Below are 21,458 nucleotides of genomic sequence, written 5' to 3' on the forward strand. Positions count from 1 at the left end.
CAGAAGGCCCAGAGCCTACGGCCACACCACACTGAATGCGCCTGATCTCGTCTGATCTCAGAAGCTAAGCAGTGTCGGGCCTAGTTAGTACCTGGATGGGAGACCGCCTGGGAATACCAGGTGCTGTAGGCTTTTTTGTGCTCCATGTTCAGGCAGTGAGCCATTTCTCAATTGGCTTTCAAAACTGCATGGTCTAGCCAACTAGATGCTTAAAGGTACAAATCTCAGAAGGCCCAGAGCCTACGGCCACACCACACTGAATGCACCTGATCTCGTCTGATCTCAGAAGCTAAGCAGTGTCGGGCCTAGTTAGTACCTGGATGGGAGACCGCCTGGGAATACCAGGTGCTGTAGGCTTTTTGGTGCTCCATGTTCAGGCAGTGAGCCATTTCTCAATTGGCTTTCAAAACTGCATGGTCTAGCCAACCAGATGCTTAAAGGTACAAATCTCAGAACGCCCAGAGCCTACGGCCACACCACACTGAATGCGCCTGATCTCGTCTGCTCTCAGAAGCTAAGCAGTGTCGGGCCTAGTTAGTACCTGGATGGGAGACCGCCTGGGAATACCAGGTTCTGTAGGCTTTTTTGTGCTCTATGATTAGTAATTGTGCCACTTCTCAATTTCTTTTAAAATTTAGTTATGATTCCAAAATAAATGTATCCCTTTTAATAGCGGAAATGTTGGACAACAACATGAGGGCTGGCGCTACCTCTTTACATAAAATTAACATACGGGTAGTGTGTTCATGGGTAATAAATCTACCTTCACATGTAATGCAGTTCAGAGAATATTGAGTCCATAAAGAGTCTTGAAAGAAAGCATTGGTTGTGTTGGTTGTTCTCTCCAACTCCCTGCAACAGAAACAGGATGGATGGAGTAAAGTTATCCTACCAGACATAGGAGTCCTGAATGGGCCCACAAGTCTTATATATCTCGCCTGATCGGGTGATGAGCGTGGTATCATGTTGCAATTGGCTTTATGGCTTAGCTTACTAACTGTAAATGCAAAAGAGTAATACTCTTAGCATTTCTCAATTTTAGGGCTACACCACAATGAATGCGACCGATCTCAGAAGCTAAGCAGTTTCGGGCCTAGTTAGTACCTGGATGGGAGACCGCCTGGGAATACCAGGTGCTGTATGCCTTTTTTTGCTCCATGTTCAGGCAGTGAGCCATTTCTCAATTGGCTTTCAAAACTGCATGGTCTAGCCAACTAGATGCTTAAAGGTACAAATCTCATAAGGCCCAGAGCCTACGGCCACACCACACTGAATGCGTCTGATCTCAGAAGCTAAGCAGTGTCGGGCCTAGTTAGTACCTGGATGGGAGACCGCCTGGGAATACCAGGTGCTGTAGGCTTTTTTGTGCTCCATGTTCAGGCAGTGAGCCATTTCTCAATTGGCTTTCAAAACTGCATGGTCTAGCCAACTAGATGCTTAAAGGTACAAATCTCAGAAGGCCCAGAGCCTACGGCCACACCGCACTGAATGTGCCTGATCTCGTATGATCTCAGAAGCTAAGCAGTGTCGGGCCTAGTTAGTACCTGGATGGGAGACAGCCTGGGAATACCATGTTCTGTAGGCTTCTTTGTGCTCTATGATTAGTAATTGTGCCACTTCTCAATTTCTTTTTAAATTTGCTTATGATTCCAAAATAAATGTATCCCTTTTAAAAGCGGAAATGTTGGACAACAACATGAGGGCTGGCGCTACCTATTTACATAAAATTAACATACGGGTAGTGTGTTCATGGGTAATAAATCTACCTTCACATGTAATGCAGTTCAGAGAATATTGAGTCCATAAAGAGTCTTGAAAGAAAGCCATGGTTGTGTTGGTTGTTCTCTCCAACTCCCTGCAACAGAAACAGGATGGATGGAGTAAAGTTATCCAACCAGACATAGGAGTCCTGAATGGGCCCACAAGTCTTATATATCTCGCCTGATCGAGCCTGATCGGGTGATGAGCGTGGTATCATGTTGCAAGTGGCTTTATGGCTTAGCTTACTAACTGTAAATGCATAAGAGTAATACTCTTAGCATTTCTCAATTTTAGGGCTACACCACAAGGAATGCGCCCGATCTCGGAAGCTAAGCAGTTTCGGGCCTAGTTAGTACCTGGATGGGAGACCGCCTGGGAATACCAGGTGCTGTAGGCTTTTTTGTGCTCCATGTTCAGGCAGTGAGCCATTTCTCAATTGGCTTTCAAAACTGCATGGTCTAGCCAACTAGATGCTTAAAGGTACAAATCTCAGAAGGCCCAGAGCCTACGGCCACACCACACTGAATGCGCCTGATCTCGTCTGATCTCAGAAGCTAAGCAGTGTCGGGCCTAGTTAGTACCTGGATGGGAGACCGCCTGGGAATAGCAGGTGCTGTAGGCTTTTTTGTGCTCCATGTTCAGGCAGTGAGCCATTTCTCAATTGGCTTTCAAAACTGCATGGTCTAGCCAACTAGATGCTTAAAGGTACAAATCTCAGAAGGCCCAGAGCCTACGGCCACACCACACTGAATGCGCCTGATCTCAGAAGCTAAGCAGTGTCAGGCCTAGTTAGTACCTGGATGGGAGACCGCCTGGGAATACCAGGTGCTGTAGGGTTTTTTGTGCTCCATGTTCAGGCAGTGAGCCATTACTCAATTGGCTTTCAAAACTGCATGGTCTAGCCAACTAGATGCTTAAAGGTACAAATCTCAGAAGGCCCAGAGCCTACGGCCACACCACACTGAATGCGTCTGATCTCAGAAGCTAAGCAGTGTCAGGCCTAGTTAGTACCTGGATGGGAGACAGCCTGGGAATACCAGGTGCTGTAGGCTTTTTTGTGCTCCATGTTCAGGCAGTGAGCCATTTCTCAATTGGCTTTCAAAACTGCATGGTCTAGCCAACTAGATGCTTAAAGGTACAAATCTCAGAAGGCCCAGAGCCTACGGCCACACCACACTGAATGCGCCTGATCTCGTCTGATCTCAGAAGCTTAGCAGTGTCGGGCCTAGTTAGTACCTGGATGGGAGACCGCCTGGGAATACCAGGTGCTGTAGGCTTTTTTGTGCTCCATGTTCAGGCAGTGAGCCATTTCTCAATTGGCTTTCAAAACTGCATGGTCTAGCCAACTAGATGCTTAAAGGTACAAATCTCAGAACGCCCAGAGCCTACGGCCACACCACACTGAATGCGCCTGATCTCGTCTGATCTCAGAAGCTAAGCAGTGTCGGGCCTAGTTAGTACCTGGATGGGAGACCGCCTGGGAATACCAGGTTCTGTAGGCTTTTTTGTGCTCTATGATTAGTAATTGTGCCACTTCTCAATTTCTTTTTAAATTTGCTTATGATTCCAAAATAAATGTATCCCTTTTAATAGCGGAAATGTTGGACAACAACATGAGGGCTGGCGCTACCTATTTACATAAAATTAACATACGGGTACTGTGTTCATGGGTAATAAATCTACCTTCACATGTAATGCAGTTCAGAGAATATTGAGTCCATAAAGAGTCTTGAAAGAAAGCCATGGTTGTGTTGGTTGTTCTCTCCAACTCCCTGCAACAGAAACAGGATGGATGGAGTAAAGTTATCCTACCAGACATAGGAGTCCTGAATGGGCCCACAAGTCTTATATATCTCGCCTGATCGAGCCTGATCGGGTGATGAGCGTGGTATCATGTTGCAAGTGGCTTTATGGCTTAGCTTACTAACTGTAAATGCATAAGAGTAATACTCTTAGCATTTCTCAATTTTAGGGCTACACCACAATGAATGCGCCCGATCTCGGAAGCTAAGCAGTTTCGGGCCTAGTTAGTACCTGGATGGGAGACCGCCTGCGAATACCAGGTGCTGTAGGCTTTTTTGTGCTCCATGTTCAGGCAGTGAGCCATTTCTCAATTGGCTTTCAAAACTGCATGGTCTAGCCAACTAGATGCTTAAAGGTACAAATCTCAGAAGGCCCAGAGCCTACGGCCACACCACACTGAATGCGCCTGATCTCGTCTGATCTCAGAAGCTAAGCAGTGTCGGGCCTAGTTAGTACCTGGATGGGAGACCGCCTGGGAATACCAGGTGCTGTAGGCTTTTTTGTGCTCCATGTTCAGGCAGTGAGCCATTTCTCAATTGGCTTTCAAAACTGCATGGTCTAGCCAACTAGATGCTTAAAGGTACAAATCTCAGAAGGCCCAGAGCCTACGGCCACACCACACTGAATGCGCCTGATCTCGTCTGCTCTCAGAAGCTAAGCAGTGTCGGGCCTAGTTAGTACCTGGATGGGAGACCGCCTGGGAATACCAGGTGCTGTAGGCTTTTTTGTGCTCCATGTTCAGGCAGTGAGCCATTTCTCAATTGGCTTTCAAAACTGCATGGTCTAGCCAACTAGATGCTTAAAGGTACAAATCTCAGAAGGCCCAGAGCCTACGGCCACACCACACTGAATGCGCCTGATCTCGTCTGATCTCAGAAGCTAAGCAGTGTCGGGCCTAGTTAGTACCTGGATGGGAGACCGCCTGGGAATAGCAGGTGCTGTAGGCTTTTTTGTGCTCCATGTTCAGGCAGTGAGCCATTTCTCAATTGGCTTTCAAAACTGCATGGTCTAGCCAACTAGATGCTTAAAGGTACAAATCTCAGAAGGTCCAGAGCCTACGACCACACCACACTGAATGCGTCTGATCTCAGAAGCTAAGCAGTGTTGGGCCTAGTTAGTACCTGGATGGGAGACCGCCTGGGAATACCAGGTGCTGTAGGCTTTTTTGTGCTCCATGTTCAGGCAGTGAGCCATTTCTCAATTGGCTTTCAAAACTGCATGGTCTAGCCAACTAGATGCTTAAAGGTACAAATCTCAGAAGGCCCAGAGCCTACGGCCACACCACACTGAATGCGTCTGATCTCAGAAGCTAAGCAGTGTCGGGCCTAGTTAGTACCTGGATGGGAGACAGCCTGGGAATACCAGGTGCTGTAGGCTATTTTGTGCTCCATGTTCAGGCAGTGAGCCATTTCTCAATTGGCTTTCAAAACTGCATGGTCTAGCCAACTAGATGCTTAAAGGTACAAATCTCAGAAGGCCCAGAGCCTACGGCCACACCACACTGAATGCGCCTGATCTCGTCTGATCTCAGAAGCTTAGCAGTGTCGGGCCTAGTTAGTACCTGGATGGGAGACCGCCTGGGAATACCAGGTGCTGTAGGCTTTTTTGTGCTCCATGTTCAGGCAGTGAGCCATTTCTCAATTGGCTTTCAAAACTGCATGGTCTAGCCAACTAGATGCTTAAAGGTACAAATCTCAGAAGGCCCAGAGCCTACGGCCACACCGCACTGAATGTTCCTGATCTCGTATGATCTCAGAAGCTAAGCAGTGTCGGGCCTAGTTAGTACCTGGATGGGAGACCGCCTGGGAATACCATGTTCTGTAGGCTTTTTTGTGCTCTATGATTAGTAATTGTGCCACTTCTCAATTTCTTTTTAAATTTGCTTATGATTCCAAAATAAATGTATCCCTTTTAAAAGCGGAAATGTTGGACAACAACGTGAGGGCTGGCGCTACCTATTTACATAAAATTAACATACGGGTAGTGTGTTCATGGGTAATAAATCTACCTTCACATGTAATGCAGTTCAGAGAATATTGAGTCCATAAAGAGTCTTGAAAGAAAGCCATGGTTGTGTTGGTTGTTCTCTCCAACTCCCTGCAACAGAAACAGGATGGATGGAGTAAAGTTATCCAACCAGACATAGGAGTCCTGAATGGGCCCACAAGTCTTATATATCTCGCCTGATCGAGCCTGATCGGGTGATGAGCGTGGTATCATGTTGCAAGTGGCTTTATGGCTTAGCTTACTAACTGTAAATGCATAAGAGTAATACTCTTAGCATTTCTCAATTTTAGGGCTACACCACAAGGAATGCGCCCGATCTCGTAAGCTAAGCAGTTTCGGGCCTAGTTAGTACCTGGATGGGAGACCGCCTGGGAATACCAGGTGCTGTAGGCTTTTTTGTGCTCCATGTTCAGGCAGTGAGCCATTTCTCAATTGGCTTTCAAAACTGCATGGTCTAGCCAACTAGATGCTTAAAGGTACAAATCTCAGAAGGCCCAGAGCCTACGGCCACACCACACTGAATGCTCTGATCTCAGAAGCTAAGCAGTGTCGGGCCTAGTTAGTACCTGGATGGGAGACCGCCTGGGAATACCAGGTGCTGTAGGCTTTTTTGTGCTCCATGTTCAGGCAGTGAGCCATTTCTCAATTGGCTTTCAAAACTGCATGGTCTAGCCAACTAGATGCTTAAAGGTACAAATCTCAGAAGGCCCAGAGCCTACGGCCACACGACACTGAATGCGCCTGATCTCAGAAGCTAAGCAGTGTCAGGCCTAGTTAGTACCTGGATGGGAGACCGCCTGGGAATACCAGGTGCTGTAGGGTTTTTTGTGCTCCATGTTCAGGCAGTGAGCCATTTCTCAATTGGCTTTCAAAACTGCATGGTCTAGCCAACTAGATGCTTAAAGGTACAAATCTCAGAAGGCCCAGAGCCTACAGCCACACCACACTGAATGCGCCTGATCTCAGAAGCTAAGCAGTGTCGGGCCTAGTTAGTACCTGGATGGGAGACCGCCTGGGAATACCAGGTGCTGTAGGCTTTTTTTGTGCTCCATGTTCAGGCATTGAGCCATTTCTCAATTGGCTTTCAAAACTGCATGGTCTAGCCAACTAGATGCTTAAAGGTACAAATCTCAGAAGGCCCAGAGCCTACGGCCACACCACACTGAATGTGCCTGATCTCGTCTGATCTCAGAAGCTAAGCAGTGTCGGGCCTAGTTAGTACCTGGATGGGAGACCACCTGGGAATACCAGGTGCTGTAGGCTTTTTTGTGCTCCATGTTCAGGCAGTGAGCCATTTCTCAATTGGCTTTCAAAACTGCATGGTCTAGCCAACTAGATGCTTAAAGGTACAAATCTCAGAACGCCCAGAGCCTACTGCCACACCACACTGAATGCGCCTGATCTCGTCTGATCTCAGAAGCTAAGCAGTGTCGGGCCTAGTTAGTACCTGGATGGGAGACCGCCTGGGAATACCAGGTTCTGTAGGCTTTTTTGTGCTCTATGATTAGTAATTGTGCCACTTCTCAATTTCTTTTTAAATTTGCTTATGATTCCAAAATAAATGTATCCCTTTTAATAGCGGAAATGTTGGACAACAACATGAGGGCTGGCGCTACCTATTTACATAAAATTAACATACGGGTAGTGTGTTCATGGGTAATAAATCTACCTTCACATGTAATGCAGTTCAGAGAATATTGAGTCCATAAAGAGTCTTGAAAGAAAGCCATGGTTGTGTTGGTTGTTCTCTCCAACTCCCTGCAACAGAAACAGGATGGATGGAGTAAAGTTATCCTACCAGACATAGGAGTCCTGAATGGGCCCACAAGCCTTATATATCTCGCCTGATCGAGCCTGATTGGGTGATGAGCATGGTATCATGTTGCAAGTGGCTTTATGGCTTAGCTTACTAACTGTAAATGCATAAGAGTAATACTCTTAGCATTTCTCAATTTTAGGGCTACACCACAATGAATGCGCCCGATCTCGGAAGCTAAGCAGTTTCAGGCCTAGTTAGTACCTGGATGGGAGACCGCCTGGGAATACCAGGTGCTGTATGCTATTTTTTGCTCCATGTTCAGGCAGTGAGCCATTTCTCAATTGGCTTTCAAAACTGCATGGTCTAGCCAACTAGATGCTTAAAGGTACAAATCTCATAAGGCCCAGAGCCTACGGCCACACCACACTGAATGCGCCTGATCTCGTCTGATCTCAGAAGCTAAGCAGTGTTGGGCCTAGTTAGTACCTGGATGGCAGAAGCTAAGCAGTGTTGGGCCTAGTTAGTATCTGGATGGGAGACCGCCTGGGAATACCAGGTGCTGTAAGCTTTTTTGTGCTCCATGTTCAGGCAGTGAGCCATTTCTCAATTGGCTTTCAAAACTGCATGGTCTAGCCAACTAGATGCTTAAAGGTACAAATCTCAGAAGGCCCAGAGCCTACAGCCACACCACACTGAATGCGTCTGATCTCAGAAGCTAAGCAGTGTCGGGCCTAGTTAGTACCTGGATGGGAGACAGCCTGGGAATACCAGGTGCTGTAGGCTTTTTTGTGCTCCATGTTCAGGCAGTGAGCCATTTCTCAATTGGCTTTCAAAACTGCATGGTCTAGCCAACTAGATGCTTAAAGGTACAAATCTCAGAAGGCCCAGAGCCTACGGCCACACCACACTGAATGTGCCTGATCTTGTATGATCTCAGAAGCTAAGCAGTGTCGGGCCTAGTTAGTACCTGGATGGGAGACCGCCTGGGAATACCAGGTTCTGTAGGCTTTTTTTGTGCTCTATGATTAGTAATTGTGCCACTTCTCAATTTCTTTTTAAATTTGCTTATGATTCCAAAATAAATGTATCCCTTTTAATAGCGGAAATGTTGGACAACAACATGAGGGCTGGCGCTACCTATTTACATAAAATTAACATACGGGTAGTGTGTTCATGGGTAATAAATCTACCTTCACATGTAATGCAGTTCAGAGAATATTGAGTCCATAAAGAGTCTTGAAAGAAAGCCATGGTTGTGTTGGTTGTTCTCTCCAACTCCCTGCAACAGAAACAGGATGGATGGAGTAAAGTTATCCAAACAGACATAGGAGTCCTGAATGGGCCCACAAGTCTTATATATCTCGCCTGATCGAGCCTGATCCAGCGCTGATCGGGTGATGAGCGTGGTATCATGTTGCAAGTGGCTTTATGGCTTAGCTTACTAACTGTAAATGCATAAGAGTAATACTCTTAGCATTTCTCAATTTTAGGGCTAAACCACAATGAATGCGCCCGATCTCGGAAGCTAAGCAGTTTCGGGCCTAGTTAGTACCTGGATGGGAGACCGCCTGGGAATACCAGGTGCTGTAGGCTTTTTTGTGCTCCATGTTCAGGCAGTGAGCCATTTCTCAATTGGATTTCAAAACTGCATGGTCTAGCCAACTAGATGCTTAAAGGTACAAATTTCAGAAGGCCCAGAGCCTACGGCCACACCACACTGAATGCGCCTGATCTCGTCTGATCTCAGAAGCTAAGCAGTGTCGGGCCTAGTTAGTACCTGGATGGGAGACGGCCTGGGAATACCAGGTGCTGTAGGCTTTTTTGTGCTCCATGTTCAGGCAGTGAGCCATTTCTCAATTGGCTTTCAAAACTGCATGGTCTAGCCAACTAGATGCTTAAAGGTACAAATCTCAGAAGGCCCAGAGCCTACGGCCACACCGCACTGAATGCGCCTGATCTCGTTTGATCTCAGAAGCTAAGCAGTGTCGGGCCTAGTTAGTACCTGGATGGGAGACGGCCTGGGAATACCAGGTGCTGTAGGCTTTTTTGTGCTCCATGTTCAGGCAGTGAGCCATTTCTCAATTGGCTTTCAAAACTGCATGGTCTAGCCAACTAGATGCTTAAAGGTACAAATCTCAGAAGGCCCAGAGCCTACGGCCACACTACACTGAATGCGCCTGATCTCGTCTGATCTCAGAAGCTAAGCAGTGTCGGGCCTAGTTAGTACCTGGATGGGAGACCGCCTGGGAATACCAGGTGCTGTAGGCTTTTTTGTGCTCCATGTTCAGGCAGTGAGCCATTTCTCAATTGGCTTTCAAAACTGCATGGTCTAGCCAACTAGATGCTTAAAGGTACAAATCTCAGAAGGCCCAGAGCCTACGGCCACACCACACTGAATGTGCCTGATCTTGTATGATCTCAGAAGCTAAGCAGTGTCGGGCCTAGTTAGTACCTGGATGGGAGACCGCCTGGGAATACCAGGTTCTGTAGGCTTTTTTGTGCTCTATGATTAGTAATTGTGCCACTTCTCAATTTCTTTTTAAATTTGCTTATGATTCCAAAATAAATGTATCCCTTTTAATAGCGGAAATGTTGGACAACAACATGAGGGCTGGCGCTACCTATTTACATAAAATTAACATACGGGTAGTGTGTTCATGGGTAATAAATCTACCTTCACATGTAATGCAGTTCAGAGAATATTGAGTCCATAAAGAGTCTTGAAAGAAAGCCATGGTTGTGTTGGTTGTTCTCTCCAACTCCCTGCAACAGAAACAGGATGGATGGAGTAAAGTTATCCTACCAGACATAGGAGTCCTGAATGGGCCCACAAGTCTTATATATCTCGCCTGATCGAGCCTGATCGGGTGATGAGTGTGGTATCATGTTGCAAGTGGCTTTATGGCTTAGCTTACTAACTGTAAATGCATAAGAGTAATACTCTTAGCATTTCTCAATTTTAGGGCTACACCACAATTAATGCGCCCGATCTCGGAAGCTAAGCAGTTTCGGGCCTAGTTAGTACCTGGATGGGAGACCCCCTGGGAATACCAGGTGCTGTAGGCTTTTTTGTGCTCCATGTTCAGGCAGTGAGCCATTTCTCAATTGGCTTTCAAAACTGCATGGTCTAGCCAACTAGATGCTTAAAGGTACAAATCTCAGAAGGCCCAGAGCCTACGGCCACACCACACTGAATGCACCTGATCTCGTCTGATCTCAGAAGCTAAGCAGTTTCGGGCCTAGTTAGTACCTGGATGGGAGACCGCCTGGGAATACCAGGTGCTGTAGGCTTTTTTGTGCTCCATGTTCAGGCAGTGAGCCATTTCTCAATTGGCTTTCAAAACTGCATGGTCTAGCCAACTAGATGCTTAAAGGTACAAATCTCAGAAGGCCCAGAGCCTACGGCCGCACCACACTGAATGCGCCTGATCTCGTCTGATCTCAGAAGCTAAGCAGTGTCGGGCCTAGTTAGTACCTGGATGGGAGACCGCCTGGGAATACCAGGTGCTGTAGGCTTTTTTGTGCTCCATGTTCAGGCAGTGAGCCATTTCTCAATTGGCTTTCAAAACTGCATGGTCTAGCCAACTAGATGCTTAAAGGTACAAATCTCAGAAGGCCCAGAGCCTACGACCACACCACACTGAATGCGCCTGATCTCGTCTGATCTCAGAAGCTAAGCAGTGTCGGGCCTAGTTAGTACCTGGATGGGAGACCGCCTGGGAATACCAGGTGCTGTAGGCTTTTTTGTGCTCCATGTTCAGGCAGTGAGCCATTTCTCAATTGGCTTTCAAAACTGCATGGTCTAGCCAACTAGATGCTTAAAGGTACAAATCTCAGAAGGCCCAGAGCCTACGGCCACACCACACTGAATGCGTCTGATCTCAGAAGCTAAGCAGTGTCGGGCCTAGTTAGTACCTGGATGGGAGACAGCCTGGGAATACCAGGTGCTGTAGGCTTTTTTGTGCTCCATGTTCAGGCAGTGAGCCATTTCTCAATTGGCTTTCAAAACTGCATGGTCTAGCCAACTAGATGCTTAAAGGTACAAATCTCAGAATGCCCAGAGCCTACGGCCACACCACACTGAATGAGCCTGATCTCGTCTGATCTCAGAAGCTAAGCAGTGTCGGGCCTAGTTAGTACCTGGATGGGAGACCGCCTGGGAATACCAGGTTCTGTAGGCTTTTTTGTGCTCTATGATTAGTAATTGTGCCACTTCTCAATTTCTTTTTAAATTTGCTTATGATTCCAAAATAAATGTATCCCTTTTAATAGCGGAAATGTTGGACAACAACATGAGGGCTGGCGCTACCTATTTACATAAAATTAACATACGGGTACTGTGTTCATGGGTAATAAATCTACCTTCACATGTAATGCAGTTCAGAGAATATTGAGTCCATAAAGAGTCTTGAAAGAAAGCCATGGTTGTGTTGGTTGTTCTCTCCAACTCCCTGCAACAGAAACAGGATGGATGGAGTAAAGTTATCCTACCAGACATAGGAGTCCTGAATGGGCCCACAAGTCTTATATATCTCGCCTGATCGAGCCTGATCGGGTGATGAGCGTGGTATCATGTTGCAAGTGGCTTTATGGCTTAGCTTACTAACTGTAAATGCATAAGAGTAATACTCTTAGCATTTCTCAATTTTAGGGCTACACCACAATGAATGCGCCCGATCTCGGAAGCTAAGCAGTTTCGGGCCTAGTTAGTACCTGGATGGGAGACCGCCTGCGAATACCAGGTGCTGTAGGCTTTTTTGTGCTCCATGTTCAGGCAGTGAGCCATTTCTCAATTGGCTTTCAAAACTGCATGGTCTAGCCAACTAGATGCTTAAAGGTACAAATCTCAGAAGACCCAGAGCCTACGGCCACACCACACTGAATGCGCCTGATCTCGTCTGATCTCAGAAGCTACGCAGTGTCGGGCCTAGTTAGTACCTGGATGGGAGACCGCCTGGGAATACCAGGTGCTGTAGGCTTTTTTGTGCTCCATGTTCAGGCAGTGAGCCATTTCTCAATTGGCTTTCAAAACTGCATGGTCTAGCCAACTAGATGCTTAAAGGTACAAATCTCAGAAGGCCCAGAGCCTACGGCCACACCACACTGAATGCGCCTGATCTCGTCTGCTCTCAGAAGCTAAGCAGTGTCGGGCCTAGTTAGTACCTGGATGGGAGACCGCCTGGGAATACCAGGTGCTGTAGGCTTTTTTGTGCTCCATGTTCAGGCAGTGAGCCATTTCTCAATTGGCTTTCAAAACTGCATGGTCTAGCCAACTAGATGCTTAAAGGTACAAATCTCAGAAGGCCCAGAGCCTACGGCCACACCACACTGAATGCGTCTGATCTCAGAAGCTAAGCAGTGTCGGGCCTAGTTAGTACCTGGATGGGAGACCGCCTGGGAATACCAGGTGCTGTAGGCTTTTTTGTGCTCCATGTTCAGGCAGTGAGCCATTTCTCAATTGGCTTTCAAAACTGCATGGTCTAGCCAACTAGATGCTTAAAGGTACAAATCTCAGAAGGCCCAGAGCCTACGGCCACACCACACTGAATGCGCCTGATCTCGTCTGATCTCAGAAGCTAAGCAGTGTCGGGCCTAGTTAGTACCTGGATGGGAGACCGCCTGGGAATACCAGGTTCTGTAGGCTTTTTTGTGCTCTATGATTAGTAATTGTGCCACTTCTCAATTTCTTTTAAAATTTGCTTATGATTCCAAAATAAATGTATCCCTTTTAATAGCGGAAATGTTGGACAACAACATGAGGGCTGGCGCTACCTATTTACATAAAATTAACATACGGGTAGTGTGTTCATGGGTAATAAATCTACCTTCACATGTAATGCAGTTCAGAGAATATTGAGTCCATAAAGAGTCTTGAAAGAAAGCCATGGTTGTGTTGGTTGTTCTCTCCAACTCCCTGCAACAGAAACAGGATGGATGGAGTAAAGTTATCCTACCAGACATAGGAGTCCTGAATGGGCCCACAAGTCTTATATATCTCGCCTGATCGAGCCTGATCGGGTGATGAGCGTGGTATCATGTTGCAAGTGGCTTTATGGCTTAGCTTACTAACTGTAAATGCATAAGAGTAATACTCTTAGCATTTCTCAATTTTAGGGCTACACCACAATTAATGCGCCCGATCTCGGAAGCTAAGCAGTTTCGGGCCTAGTTAGTACCTGGATGGGAGACCCCCTGGGAATACCAGGTGCTGTAGGCTTTTTTGTGCTCCATGTTCAGGCAGTGAGCCATTTCTCAATTGGCTTTCAAAACTGCATGGTCTAGCCAACTAGATGCTTAAAGGTACAAATCTCAGAAGGCCCAGAGCCTACGGCCACACCACACTCAATGCGCCTGATCTCGTCTGATCTCAGAAGCTAAGCAGTGTCAGGCCTAGTTAGTACCTGGATGGGAGACCGCCTGCGAATACCAGGTGCTGTAGGCTTTTTTGTGCTCCATGTTCAGGCAGTGAGCCATTTCTCAATTGGCTTTCAAAACTGCATGGTCTAGCCAACTAGATGCTTAAAGGTACAAATCTCAGAAGGCCCAGAGCCTACAGCCACACCACACTGAATGCGCCTGATCTCGTCTGATCTCAGAAGCTAAGCAGTGTCGGGCCTAGTTAGTACCTGGATGGGAGACCGCCTGGGAATACCAGGTGCTGTAGGCTTTTTTGTGCTCCATGTTCAGGCAGTGAGCCATTTCTCAATTGGCTTTCAAAACTGCATGGTCTAGCCAACTAGATGCTTAAAGGTACAAATCTCAGAAGGCCTAGAGCCTACGGCCACACCACACTGAATGCGCCTGATCTCGTCTGCTCTCAGAAGCTAAGCAGTGTCGGGCCTAGTTAGTACCTGGATGGGAGACCGCCTGGGAATACCAGGTGCTGTAGGCTTTTTTGTGCTCCATGTTCAGGCAGTGAGCCATTTCTCAATTGGCTTTCAAAACTGCATGGTCTAGCCAACTAGATGCTTAAAGGTTCAAATCTCAGAAGGCCCAGAGCCTACGGCCACACCACACTGAATGCGCCTGATCTCGTCTGATCTCAGAAGCTAAGCAGTGTCGGGCCTAGTTAGTACCTGGATGGGAGACCGCCTGGGAATACCAGGTGCTGTAGGCTTTTTTGTGCTCCATGTTCAGGCAGTGAGCCATTTCTCAATTGGCTTTCAAAACTGCATGGTCTAGCCAACTAGATGCTTAAAGGTACAAATCTCAGAAGGCCCAGAGCCTACGGCCACACCACACTGAATGCGCCTGATCTCGTCTGATCTCAGAAGCTAAGCAGTGTCGGGCCTAGTTAGTACCTGGATGGGAGACCGCCTGGGAATACCAGGTGCTGTAGGCTTTTTTGTGCTCCATGTTCAGGCAGTGAGCCATTTCTCAATTGGCTTTCAAAACTGCATGGTCTAGCCAACTAGATGCTTAAAGGTACAAATCTCAGAAGGTCCAGAGCCTACGACCACACCACACTGAATGCGTCTGATCTCAGAAGCTAAGCAGTGTTGGGCCTAGTTAGTACCTGGATGGGAGACCGCCTGGGAATACCAGGTGCTGTAGGCTTTTTTGTGCTCCATGTTCAGGCAGTGAGCCATTTCTCAATTGGCTTTCAAAACTGCATGGTCTAGCCAACTAGATGCTTAAAGGTACAAATCTCAGAAGGCCCAGAGCCTACGGCCACACCACACTGAATGCGTCTGATCTCAGAAGCTAAGCAGTGTCGGGCCTAGTTAGTACCTGGATGGGAGACAGCCTGGGAATACCAGGTGCTGTAGGCTATTTTGTGCTCCATGTTCAGGCAGTGAGCCATTTCTCAATTGGCTTTCAAAACTGCATGGTCTAGCCAACTAGATGCTTAAAGGTACAAATCTCAGAAGGCCCAGAGCCTACGGCCACACCACACTGAATGCGCCTGATCTCGTCTGATCTCAGAAGCTTAGCAGTGTCGGGCCTAGTTAGTACCTGGATGGGAGACCGCCTGGGAATACCAGGTGCTGTAGGCTTTTTTGTGCTCCATGTTCAGGCAGTGAGCCATTTCTCAATTGGCTTTCAAAACTGCATGGTCTAGCCAACTAGATGCTTAAAGGTACAAATCTCAGAAGGCCCAGAGCCTACGGCCACACCGCACTGAATGTTCCTGATCTCGTATGATCTCAGAAGCTAAGCAGTGTCGGGCCTAGTTAGTACCTGGATGGGAGACCGCCTGGGAATACCATGTTCTGTAGGCTTTTTTGTGCTCTATGATTAGTAATTGTGCCACTTCACAATTTCTTTTTAAATTTGCTTATGATTCCAAAATAAATGTATCCCTTTTAAAAGCGGAAATGTTGGACAACAACGTGAGGGCTGGCGCTACCTATTTACATAAAATTAACATACGGGTAGTGTGTTCATGGGTAATAAATCTACCTTCACATGTAATGCAGTTCAGAGAATATTGAGTCCATAAAGAGTCTTGAAAGAAAGCCATGGTTGTGTTGGTTGTTCTCTCCAACTCCCTGCAACAGAAACAGGATGGATGGAGTAAAGTTATCCAACCAGACATAGGAGTCCTGAATGGGCCCACAAGTCTTATATATCTCGCCTGATCGAGCCTGATCGGGTGATGAGCGTGGTATCATGTTGCAAGTGGCTTTATGGCTTAGCTTACTAACTGTAAATGCATAAGAGTAATACTCTTAGCATTTCTCAATTTTAGGGCTACACCACAAGGAATGCGCCCGATCTCGTAAGCTAAGCAGTTTCGGGCCTAGTTAGTACCTGGATGGGAGACCGCCTGGGAATACCAGGTGCTGTAGGCTTTTTTGTGCTCCATGTTCAGGCAGTGAGCCATTTCTCAATTGGCTTTCAAAACTGCATGGTCTAGCCAACTAGATGCTTAAAGGTACAAATCTCAGAAGGCCCAGAGCCTACGGCCACACCACACTGAATGCTCTGATCTCAGAAGCTAAGCCGTGTCGGGCCTAGTTAGTACCTGGATGGGAGACCGCCTGGGAATACCAGGTGCTGTAGGCTTTTTTGTGCTCCATGTTCAGGCAGTGAGCCATTTCTCAATTGGCTTTCAAAACTGCATGGTCTAGCCAACTAGATGCTTAAAGGTACAAATCTCAGAAGGCCCAGAGCCTACGGCCACACGACACTGAATGCGCCTGATCTCAGAAGCTAAGCAGTGTCAGGCCTAGTTAGTACCTGGATGGGAGACCGCCTGGGAATACCAGGTGCTGTAGGGTTTTTTGTGCTCCATGTTCAGGCAGTGAGCCATTTCTCAATTGGCTTTCAAAACTGCATGGTCTAGCCAACTAGATGCTTAAAGGTACAAATCTCAGAAGGCCCAGAGCCTACAGCCACACCACACTGAATGCGCCTGATCTCAGAAGCTAAGCAGTGTCGGGCCTAGTTAGTACCTGGATGGGAGACCGCCTGGGAATACCAGGTGCTGTAGGCTTTTTTTGTGCTCCATGTTCAGGCATTGAGCCATTTCTCAATTGGCTTTCAAAACTGCATGGTCTAGCCAACTAGATGCTTAAAGGTACAAATCTCAGAAGGCCCAGAGCCTACGGCCACACCACACTGAATGTGCCTGATCTCGTCTGATCTCAGTGTCGGGCTTAGTTAGTACCTGGATGGGAGACCACCTGGGAATACCAGGTGCTGTAGGCTTTTTTGTGCTCCATGTTCAGGCAGTGAGCCATTTCTCAATTGGCTTTCAAAACTGCATGGTCTAGCCAACTAGATGCTTAAAGGTACAAATCTCAGAACGCCCAGAGCCTACTGCCACACCACACTGAATGCGCCTGATCTCATCTGATCTCAGAAGCTAAGCAGTGTCGGGCCTAGTTAGTACCTGGATGGGAGACCGCCTGGGAATACCAGGTTCTGTAGGCTTTTTTGTGCTCTATGATTAGTAATTGTGCCACTTCTCAATTTCTTTTTAAATTTGCTTATGATTCCAAAATAAATGTATCCCTTTTAATAGCGGAAATGTTGGACAACAACATGAGGGCTGGCGCTACCTATTTACATAAAATTAACATACGGGTAGTGTGTTCATGGGTAATAAATCTACCTTCACATGTAATGCAGTTCAGAGAATATTGAGTCCATAAAGAGTCTTGAAAGAAAGCCATGGTTGTGTTGGTTGTTCTCTCCAACTCCCTGCAACAGAAACAGGATGGATGGAGTAAAGTTATCCTACCAGACATAGGAGTCCTGAATGGGCCCACAAGCCTTATATATCTCGCCTGATCGAGCCTGATTGGGTGATGAGCATGGTATCATGTTGCAAGTGGCTTTATGGCTTAGCTTACTAACTGTAAATGCATAAGAGTAATACTCTTAGCATTTCTCAATTTTAGGGCTACACCACAATGAATGCGCCCGATCTCGGAAGCTAAGCAGTTTCAGGCCTAGTTAGTACCTGGATGGGAGACCGCCTGGGAATACCAGGTGCTGTATGCTATTTTTTGCTCCATGTTCAGGCAGTGAGCCATTTCTCAATTGGCTTTCAAAACTGCATGGTCTAGCCAACTAGATGCTTAAAGGTACAAATCTCATAAGGCCCAGAGCCTACGGCCACACCACACTGAATGCGCCTGATCTCGTCTGATCTCAGAAGCTAAGCAGTGTTGGGCCTAGTTAGTACCTGGATGGCAGAAGCTAAGCAGTGTTGGGCCTAGTTAGTATCTGGATGGGAGACCGCCTGGGAATACCAGGTGCTGTAAGCTTTTTTGTGCTCCATGTTCAGGCAGTGAGCCATTTCTCAATTGGCTTTCAAAACTGCATGGTCTAGCCAACTAGATGCTTAAAGGTACAAATCTCAGAAGGCCCAGAGCCTACAGCCACACCACACTGAATGCGTCTGATCTCAGAAGCTAAGCAGTGTCGGGCCTAGTTAGTACCTGGATGGGAGACAGCCTGGGAATACCAGGTGCTGTAGGCTTTTTTGTGCTCCATGTTCAGGCAGTGAGCCATTTCTCAATTGGCTTTCAAAACTGCATGGTCTAGCCAACTAGATGCTTAAAGGTACAAATCTCAGAAGGCCCAGAGCCTACGGCCACACCACACTGAATGTGCCTGATCTTGTATGATCTCAGAAGCTAAGCAGTGTCGGGCCTAGTTAGTACCTGGATGGGAGACCGCCTGGGAATACCAGGTTCTGTAGGCTTTTTTTGTGCTCTATGATTAGTAATTGTGCCACTTCTCAATTTCTTTTTAAATTTGCTTATGATTCCAAAATAAATGTATCCCTTTTAATAGCGGAAATGTTGGACAACAACATGAGGGCTGGCGCTACCTATTTACATAAAATTAACATACGGGTAGTGTGTTCATGGGTAATAAATCTACCTTCACATGTAATGCAGTTCAGAGAATATTGAGTCCATAAAGAGTCTTGAAAGAAAGCCATGGTTGTGTTGGTTGTTCTCTCCAACTCCCTGCAACAGAAACAGGATGGATGGAGTAAAGTTATCCAAACAGACATAGGAGTCCTGAATGGGCCCACAAGTCTTATATATCTCGCCTGATCGAGCCTGATCCAGCGCTGATCGGGTGATGAGCGTGGTATCATGTTGCAAGTGGCTTTATGGCTTAGCTTACTAACTGTAAATGCATAAGAGTAATACTCTTAGCATTTCTCAATTTTAGGGCTAAACCACAATGAATGCGCCCGATCTCGGAAGCTAAGCAGTTTCGGGCCTAGTTAGTACCTGGATGGGAGACCGCCTGGGAATACCAGGTGCTGTAGGCTTTTTTGTGCTCCATGTTCAGGCAGTGAGCCATTTCTCAATTGGATTTCAAAACTGCATGGTCTAGCCAACTAGATGCTTAAAGGTACAAATTTCAGAAGGCCCAGAGCCTACGGCCACACCACACTGAATGCGCCTGATCTCGTCTGATCTCAGAAGCTAAGCAGTGTCGGGCCTAGTTAGTACCTGGATGGGAGACGGCCTGGGAATACCAGGTGCTGTAGGCTTTTTTGTGCTCCATGTTCAGGCAGTGAGCCATTTCTCAATTGGCTTTCAAAACTGCATGGTCTAGCCAACTAGATGCTTAAAGGTACAAATCTCAGAAGGCCCAGAGCCTACGGCCACACCGCACTGAATGCGCCTGATCTCGTTTGATCTCAGAAGCTAAGCAGTGTCGGGCCTAGTTAGTACCTGGATGGGAGACGGCCTGGGAATACCAGGTGCTGTAGGCTTTTTTGTGCTCCATGTTCAGGCAGTGAGCCATTTCTCAATTGGCTTTCAAAACTGCATGGTCTAGCCAACTAGATGCTTAAAGGTACAAATCTCAGAAGGCCCAGAGCCTACGGCCACACTACACTGAATGCGCCTGATCTCGTCTGATCTCAGAAGCTAAGCAGTGTCGGGCCTAGTTAGTACCTGGATGGGAGACCGCCTGGGAATACCAGGTGCTGTAGGCTTTTTTGTGCTCCATGTTCAGGCAGTGAGCCATTTCTCAATTGGCTTTCAAAACTGCATGGTCTAGCCAACTAGATGCTTAAAGGTACAAATCTCAGAAGGCCCAGAGCCTACGGCCACACCACACTGAATGTGCCTGATCTTGTATGATCTCAGAAGCTAAGCAGTGTCGGGCCTAGTTAGTACCTGGATGGGAGACCGCCTGGGAATACCAGGTTCTGTAGGCTTTTTTGTGCTCTATGATTAGTAATTGTGCCACTTCTCAATTTCTTTTTAAATTTGCTTATGATTCCAAAATAAATGTATCCCTTTTAATAGCGGAAATGTTGGACAACAACATGAGGGCTGGCGCTACCTATTTACATAAAATTAACATACGGGTAGTGTGTTCATGGGTAATAAATCTACCTTCACATGTAATGCAGTTCAGAGAATATTGAGTCCATAAAGAGTCTTGAAAGAAAGCCATGGTTGTGTTGGTTGTTCTCTCCAACTCCCTGCAACAGAAACAGGATGGATGGAGTAAAGTTATCCTACCAGACATAGGAGTCCTGAATGGGCCCACAAGTCTTATATATCTCGCCTGATCGAGCCTGATCGGGTGATGAGTGTGGTATCATGTTGCAAGTGGCTTTATGGCTTAGCTTACTAACTGTAAATGCATAAGAGTAATACTCTTAGCATTTCTCAATTTTAGGGCTACACCACAATTAATGCGCCCGATCTCGGAAGCTAAGCAGTTTCGGGCCTAGTTAGTACCTGGATGGGAGACCCCCTGGGAATACCAGGTGCTGTAGGCTTTTTTGTGCTCCATGTTCAGGCAGTGAGCCATTTCTCAATTGGCTTTCAAAACTGCATGGTCTAGCCAACTAGATGCTTAAAGGTACAAATCTCAGAAGGCCCAGAGCCTACGGCCACACCACACTGAATGCACCTGATCTCGTCTGATCTCAGAAGCTAAGCAGTTTCGGGCCTAGTTAGTACCTGGATGGGAGACCGCCTGGGAATACCAGGTGCTGTAGGCTTTTTTGTGCTCCATGTTCAGGCAGTGAGCCATTTCTCAATTGGCTTTCAAAACTGCATGGTCTAGCCAACTAGATGCTTAAAGGTACAAATCTCAGAAGGCCCAGAGCCTACGGCCGCACCACACTGAATGCGTCTGATCTCAGAAGCTAAGCAGTGTCGGGCCTAGTTAGTACCTGGATGGGAGACCGCCTGGGAATACCAGGTGCTGTAGGCTTTTTTGTGCTCCATGTTCAGGCAGTGAGCCATTTCTCAATTGGCTTTCAAAACTGCATGGTCTAGCCAACTAGATGCTTAAAGGTACAAATCTCAGAAGGCCCAGAGCCTACGACCACACCACACTGAATGCGCCTGATCTCGTCTGATCTCAGAAGCTAAGCAGTGTCGGGCCTAGTTAGTACCTGGATGGGAGACCGCCTGGGAATACCAGGTGCTGTAGGCTTTTTTGTGCTCCATGTTCAGGCAGTGAGCCATTTCTCAATTGGCTTTCAAAACTGCATGGTCTAGCCAACTAGATGCTTAAAGGTACAAATCTCAGAAGGCCCAGAGCCTACGGCCACACCACACTGAATGCGTCTGATCTCAGAAGCTAAGCAGTGTCGGGCCTAGTTAGTACCTGGATGGGAGACAGCCTGGGAATACCAGATGCTGTAGGCTTTTTTGTGCTCCATGTTCAGGCAGTGAGCCAT

The 21,458-nt window shown here is 47.1% G+C and overlaps 33 non-coding genes and 31 pseudogenes across 33 annotated transcripts; all 64 read left to right on the forward strand.

Moving 5' to 3' along the window:
- Window positions 1-13: 13 nt before the first annotated feature.
- On the forward strand, window positions 14-132 carry LOC138496521 (5S ribosomal RNA). The gene has a single exon (XR_011278025.1). It is a non-coding gene; the product is annotated as a 5S ribosomal RNA (ribosomal RNA).
- Window positions 133-238: 106 nt separating this feature from the next.
- On the forward strand, window positions 239-357 carry LOC138494187 (5S ribosomal RNA). The gene has a single exon (XR_011277140.1). It is a non-coding gene; the product is annotated as a 5S ribosomal RNA (ribosomal RNA).
- A 106-nt stretch (window positions 358-463) lies between these two features.
- On the forward strand, window positions 464-582 carry LOC138494350 (5S ribosomal RNA). Its single transcript, XR_011277288.1, has one exon. It is a non-coding gene; the product is annotated as a 5S ribosomal RNA (ribosomal RNA).
- A 669-nt stretch (window positions 583-1,251) lies between these two features.
- Window positions 1,252-1,360, forward strand: LOC138495089 (5S ribosomal RNA; annotated as a pseudogene).
- Window positions 1,361-1,466: 106 nt separating this feature from the next.
- Window positions 1,467-1,585, forward strand: LOC138495144 (5S ribosomal RNA; annotated as a pseudogene).
- Window positions 1,586-2,264: 679 nt separating this feature from the next.
- LOC138493622 (5S ribosomal RNA) lies at window positions 2,265-2,383 on the forward strand. Its single transcript, XR_011276628.1, has one exon. It is a non-coding gene; the product is annotated as a 5S ribosomal RNA (ribosomal RNA).
- A 106-nt stretch (window positions 2,384-2,489) lies between these two features.
- On the forward strand, window positions 2,490-2,598 carry LOC138495314 (5S ribosomal RNA; annotated as a pseudogene).
- A 106-nt stretch (window positions 2,599-2,704) lies between these two features.
- Window positions 2,705-2,813, forward strand: LOC138495546 (5S ribosomal RNA; annotated as a pseudogene).
- A 106-nt stretch (window positions 2,814-2,919) lies between these two features.
- LOC138493945 (5S ribosomal RNA) lies at window positions 2,920-3,038 on the forward strand. Its single transcript, XR_011276921.1, has one exon. It is a non-coding gene; the product is annotated as a 5S ribosomal RNA (ribosomal RNA).
- Window positions 3,039-3,144: 106 nt separating this feature from the next.
- On the forward strand, window positions 3,145-3,263 carry LOC138493919 (5S ribosomal RNA). The gene has a single exon (XR_011276897.1). It is a non-coding gene; the product is annotated as a 5S ribosomal RNA (ribosomal RNA).
- Window positions 3,264-3,942: 679 nt separating this feature from the next.
- LOC138496533 (5S ribosomal RNA) lies at window positions 3,943-4,061 on the forward strand. The gene has a single exon (XR_011278036.1). It is a non-coding gene; the product is annotated as a 5S ribosomal RNA (ribosomal RNA).
- Window positions 4,062-4,167: 106 nt separating this feature from the next.
- Window positions 4,168-4,286, forward strand: LOC138493674 (5S ribosomal RNA). Its single transcript, XR_011276675.1, has one exon. It is a non-coding gene; the product is annotated as a 5S ribosomal RNA (ribosomal RNA).
- A 106-nt stretch (window positions 4,287-4,392) lies between these two features.
- On the forward strand, window positions 4,393-4,511 carry LOC138493623 (5S ribosomal RNA). Its single transcript, XR_011276629.1, has one exon. It is a non-coding gene; the product is annotated as a 5S ribosomal RNA (ribosomal RNA).
- A 106-nt stretch (window positions 4,512-4,617) lies between these two features.
- Window positions 4,618-4,726, forward strand: LOC138495181 (5S ribosomal RNA; annotated as a pseudogene).
- A 106-nt stretch (window positions 4,727-4,832) lies between these two features.
- On the forward strand, window positions 4,833-4,941 carry LOC138495429 (5S ribosomal RNA; annotated as a pseudogene).
- Window positions 4,942-5,047: 106 nt separating this feature from the next.
- On the forward strand, window positions 5,048-5,166 carry LOC138493947 (5S ribosomal RNA). Its single transcript, XR_011276922.1, has one exon. It is a non-coding gene; the product is annotated as a 5S ribosomal RNA (ribosomal RNA).
- A 106-nt stretch (window positions 5,167-5,272) lies between these two features.
- On the forward strand, window positions 5,273-5,391 carry LOC138494749 (5S ribosomal RNA; annotated as a pseudogene).
- A 679-nt stretch (window positions 5,392-6,070) lies between these two features.
- Window positions 6,071-6,178, forward strand: LOC138495251 (5S ribosomal RNA; annotated as a pseudogene).
- Window positions 6,179-6,284: 106 nt separating this feature from the next.
- LOC138495407 (5S ribosomal RNA) lies at window positions 6,285-6,393 on the forward strand (annotated as a pseudogene).
- Window positions 6,394-6,499: 106 nt separating this feature from the next.
- Window positions 6,500-6,608, forward strand: LOC138494828 (5S ribosomal RNA; annotated as a pseudogene).
- Window positions 6,609-6,715: 107 nt separating this feature from the next.
- On the forward strand, window positions 6,716-6,834 carry LOC138493396 (5S ribosomal RNA). The gene has a single exon (XR_011276422.1). It is a non-coding gene; the product is annotated as a 5S ribosomal RNA (ribosomal RNA).
- Window positions 6,835-6,940: 106 nt separating this feature from the next.
- LOC138494296 (5S ribosomal RNA) lies at window positions 6,941-7,059 on the forward strand. The gene has a single exon (XR_011277239.1). It is a non-coding gene; the product is annotated as a 5S ribosomal RNA (ribosomal RNA).
- A 679-nt stretch (window positions 7,060-7,738) lies between these two features.
- On the forward strand, window positions 7,739-7,898 carry LOC138495038 (5S ribosomal RNA; annotated as a pseudogene).
- Window positions 7,899-8,004: 106 nt separating this feature from the next.
- LOC138495445 (5S ribosomal RNA) lies at window positions 8,005-8,113 on the forward strand (annotated as a pseudogene).
- Window positions 8,114-8,219: 106 nt separating this feature from the next.
- Window positions 8,220-8,338, forward strand: LOC138494699 (5S ribosomal RNA; annotated as a pseudogene).
- A 476-nt stretch (window positions 8,339-8,814) lies between these two features.
- On the forward strand, window positions 8,815-8,923 carry LOC138496097 (5S ribosomal RNA; annotated as a pseudogene).
- A 106-nt stretch (window positions 8,924-9,029) lies between these two features.
- On the forward strand, window positions 9,030-9,148 carry LOC138494052 (5S ribosomal RNA). Its single transcript, XR_011277018.1, has one exon. It is a non-coding gene; the product is annotated as a 5S ribosomal RNA (ribosomal RNA).
- Window positions 9,149-9,254: 106 nt separating this feature from the next.
- On the forward strand, window positions 9,255-9,373 carry LOC138494198 (5S ribosomal RNA). The gene has a single exon (XR_011277150.1). It is a non-coding gene; the product is annotated as a 5S ribosomal RNA (ribosomal RNA).
- A 106-nt stretch (window positions 9,374-9,479) lies between these two features.
- LOC138493519 (5S ribosomal RNA) lies at window positions 9,480-9,598 on the forward strand. The gene has a single exon (XR_011276534.1). It is a non-coding gene; the product is annotated as a 5S ribosomal RNA (ribosomal RNA).
- Window positions 9,599-9,704: 106 nt separating this feature from the next.
- On the forward strand, window positions 9,705-9,823 carry LOC138494700 (5S ribosomal RNA; annotated as a pseudogene).
- A 679-nt stretch (window positions 9,824-10,502) lies between these two features.
- Window positions 10,503-10,621, forward strand: LOC138493541 (5S ribosomal RNA). Its single transcript, XR_011276554.1, has one exon. It is a non-coding gene; the product is annotated as a 5S ribosomal RNA (ribosomal RNA).
- Window positions 10,622-10,727: 106 nt separating this feature from the next.
- LOC138493553 (5S ribosomal RNA) lies at window positions 10,728-10,846 on the forward strand. The gene has a single exon (XR_011276565.1). It is a non-coding gene; the product is annotated as a 5S ribosomal RNA (ribosomal RNA).
- Window positions 10,847-10,952: 106 nt separating this feature from the next.
- On the forward strand, window positions 10,953-11,071 carry LOC138493635 (5S ribosomal RNA). Its single transcript, XR_011276640.1, has one exon. It is a non-coding gene; the product is annotated as a 5S ribosomal RNA (ribosomal RNA).
- Window positions 11,072-11,177: 106 nt separating this feature from the next.
- Window positions 11,178-11,286, forward strand: LOC138495430 (5S ribosomal RNA; annotated as a pseudogene).
- A 106-nt stretch (window positions 11,287-11,392) lies between these two features.
- Window positions 11,393-11,511, forward strand: LOC138494406 (5S ribosomal RNA). Its single transcript, XR_011277339.1, has one exon. It is a non-coding gene; the product is annotated as a 5S ribosomal RNA (ribosomal RNA).
- Window positions 11,512-12,190: 679 nt separating this feature from the next.
- LOC138493959 (5S ribosomal RNA) lies at window positions 12,191-12,309 on the forward strand. The gene has a single exon (XR_011276933.1). It is a non-coding gene; the product is annotated as a 5S ribosomal RNA (ribosomal RNA).
- A 106-nt stretch (window positions 12,310-12,415) lies between these two features.
- Window positions 12,416-12,534, forward strand: LOC138493675 (5S ribosomal RNA). The gene has a single exon (XR_011276676.1). It is a non-coding gene; the product is annotated as a 5S ribosomal RNA (ribosomal RNA).
- Window positions 12,535-12,640: 106 nt separating this feature from the next.
- Window positions 12,641-12,749, forward strand: LOC138495090 (5S ribosomal RNA; annotated as a pseudogene).
- A 106-nt stretch (window positions 12,750-12,855) lies between these two features.
- LOC138493920 (5S ribosomal RNA) lies at window positions 12,856-12,974 on the forward strand. The gene has a single exon (XR_011276898.1). It is a non-coding gene; the product is annotated as a 5S ribosomal RNA (ribosomal RNA).
- A 679-nt stretch (window positions 12,975-13,653) lies between these two features.
- Window positions 13,654-13,772, forward strand: LOC138494643 (5S ribosomal RNA; annotated as a pseudogene).
- A 106-nt stretch (window positions 13,773-13,878) lies between these two features.
- On the forward strand, window positions 13,879-13,997 carry LOC138496839 (5S ribosomal RNA). Its single transcript, XR_011278305.1, has one exon. It is a non-coding gene; the product is annotated as a 5S ribosomal RNA (ribosomal RNA).
- A 106-nt stretch (window positions 13,998-14,103) lies between these two features.
- LOC138493676 (5S ribosomal RNA) lies at window positions 14,104-14,222 on the forward strand. The gene has a single exon (XR_011276677.1). It is a non-coding gene; the product is annotated as a 5S ribosomal RNA (ribosomal RNA).
- A 106-nt stretch (window positions 14,223-14,328) lies between these two features.
- Window positions 14,329-14,447, forward strand: LOC138496545 (5S ribosomal RNA). Its single transcript, XR_011278047.1, has one exon. It is a non-coding gene; the product is annotated as a 5S ribosomal RNA (ribosomal RNA).
- Window positions 14,448-14,553: 106 nt separating this feature from the next.
- Window positions 14,554-14,672, forward strand: LOC138496557 (5S ribosomal RNA). The gene has a single exon (XR_011278058.1). It is a non-coding gene; the product is annotated as a 5S ribosomal RNA (ribosomal RNA).
- Window positions 14,673-14,778: 106 nt separating this feature from the next.
- Window positions 14,779-14,887, forward strand: LOC138495182 (5S ribosomal RNA; annotated as a pseudogene).
- Window positions 14,888-14,993: 106 nt separating this feature from the next.
- LOC138495432 (5S ribosomal RNA) lies at window positions 14,994-15,102 on the forward strand (annotated as a pseudogene).
- A 106-nt stretch (window positions 15,103-15,208) lies between these two features.
- LOC138493948 (5S ribosomal RNA) lies at window positions 15,209-15,327 on the forward strand. The gene has a single exon (XR_011276923.1). It is a non-coding gene; the product is annotated as a 5S ribosomal RNA (ribosomal RNA).
- A 106-nt stretch (window positions 15,328-15,433) lies between these two features.
- LOC138494751 (5S ribosomal RNA) lies at window positions 15,434-15,552 on the forward strand (annotated as a pseudogene).
- A 679-nt stretch (window positions 15,553-16,231) lies between these two features.
- On the forward strand, window positions 16,232-16,339 carry LOC138495481 (5S ribosomal RNA; annotated as a pseudogene).
- Window positions 16,340-16,445: 106 nt separating this feature from the next.
- LOC138495408 (5S ribosomal RNA) lies at window positions 16,446-16,554 on the forward strand (annotated as a pseudogene).
- A 106-nt stretch (window positions 16,555-16,660) lies between these two features.
- Window positions 16,661-16,769, forward strand: LOC138494829 (5S ribosomal RNA; annotated as a pseudogene).
- Window positions 16,770-17,090: 321 nt separating this feature from the next.
- LOC138494183 (5S ribosomal RNA) lies at window positions 17,091-17,209 on the forward strand. The gene has a single exon (XR_011277136.1). It is a non-coding gene; the product is annotated as a 5S ribosomal RNA (ribosomal RNA).
- Window positions 17,210-17,888: 679 nt separating this feature from the next.
- On the forward strand, window positions 17,889-18,048 carry LOC138495039 (5S ribosomal RNA; annotated as a pseudogene).
- A 106-nt stretch (window positions 18,049-18,154) lies between these two features.
- LOC138495447 (5S ribosomal RNA) lies at window positions 18,155-18,263 on the forward strand (annotated as a pseudogene).
- A 106-nt stretch (window positions 18,264-18,369) lies between these two features.
- On the forward strand, window positions 18,370-18,488 carry LOC138494701 (5S ribosomal RNA; annotated as a pseudogene).
- A 476-nt stretch (window positions 18,489-18,964) lies between these two features.
- Window positions 18,965-19,073, forward strand: LOC138496098 (5S ribosomal RNA; annotated as a pseudogene).
- Window positions 19,074-19,179: 106 nt separating this feature from the next.
- On the forward strand, window positions 19,180-19,298 carry LOC138494053 (5S ribosomal RNA). Its single transcript, XR_011277019.1, has one exon. It is a non-coding gene; the product is annotated as a 5S ribosomal RNA (ribosomal RNA).
- A 106-nt stretch (window positions 19,299-19,404) lies between these two features.
- On the forward strand, window positions 19,405-19,523 carry LOC138494199 (5S ribosomal RNA). Its single transcript, XR_011277151.1, has one exon. It is a non-coding gene; the product is annotated as a 5S ribosomal RNA (ribosomal RNA).
- Window positions 19,524-19,629: 106 nt separating this feature from the next.
- Window positions 19,630-19,748, forward strand: LOC138493521 (5S ribosomal RNA). Its single transcript, XR_011276536.1, has one exon. It is a non-coding gene; the product is annotated as a 5S ribosomal RNA (ribosomal RNA).
- A 106-nt stretch (window positions 19,749-19,854) lies between these two features.
- On the forward strand, window positions 19,855-19,973 carry LOC138494702 (5S ribosomal RNA; annotated as a pseudogene).
- Window positions 19,974-20,652: 679 nt separating this feature from the next.
- LOC138493542 (5S ribosomal RNA) lies at window positions 20,653-20,771 on the forward strand. The gene has a single exon (XR_011276555.1). It is a non-coding gene; the product is annotated as a 5S ribosomal RNA (ribosomal RNA).
- Window positions 20,772-20,877: 106 nt separating this feature from the next.
- Window positions 20,878-20,986, forward strand: LOC138495191 (5S ribosomal RNA; annotated as a pseudogene).
- A 106-nt stretch (window positions 20,987-21,092) lies between these two features.
- Window positions 21,093-21,211, forward strand: LOC138493636 (5S ribosomal RNA). Its single transcript, XR_011276641.1, has one exon. It is a non-coding gene; the product is annotated as a 5S ribosomal RNA (ribosomal RNA).
- A 106-nt stretch (window positions 21,212-21,317) lies between these two features.
- LOC138495558 (5S ribosomal RNA) lies at window positions 21,318-21,426 on the forward strand (annotated as a pseudogene).
- The last annotated feature ends 32 nt before the right edge of the window (window positions 21,427-21,458 follow it).

This window comes from Ambystoma mexicanum, chromosome 10 (assembly GCF_040938575.1).
Source record: "Ambystoma mexicanum isolate Mex_15411 chromosome 10, UKY_AmexF1_1, whole genome shotgun sequence".
NCBI lineage: Eukaryota > Metazoa > Chordata > Amphibia > Caudata > Ambystomatidae > Ambystoma > Ambystoma mexicanum.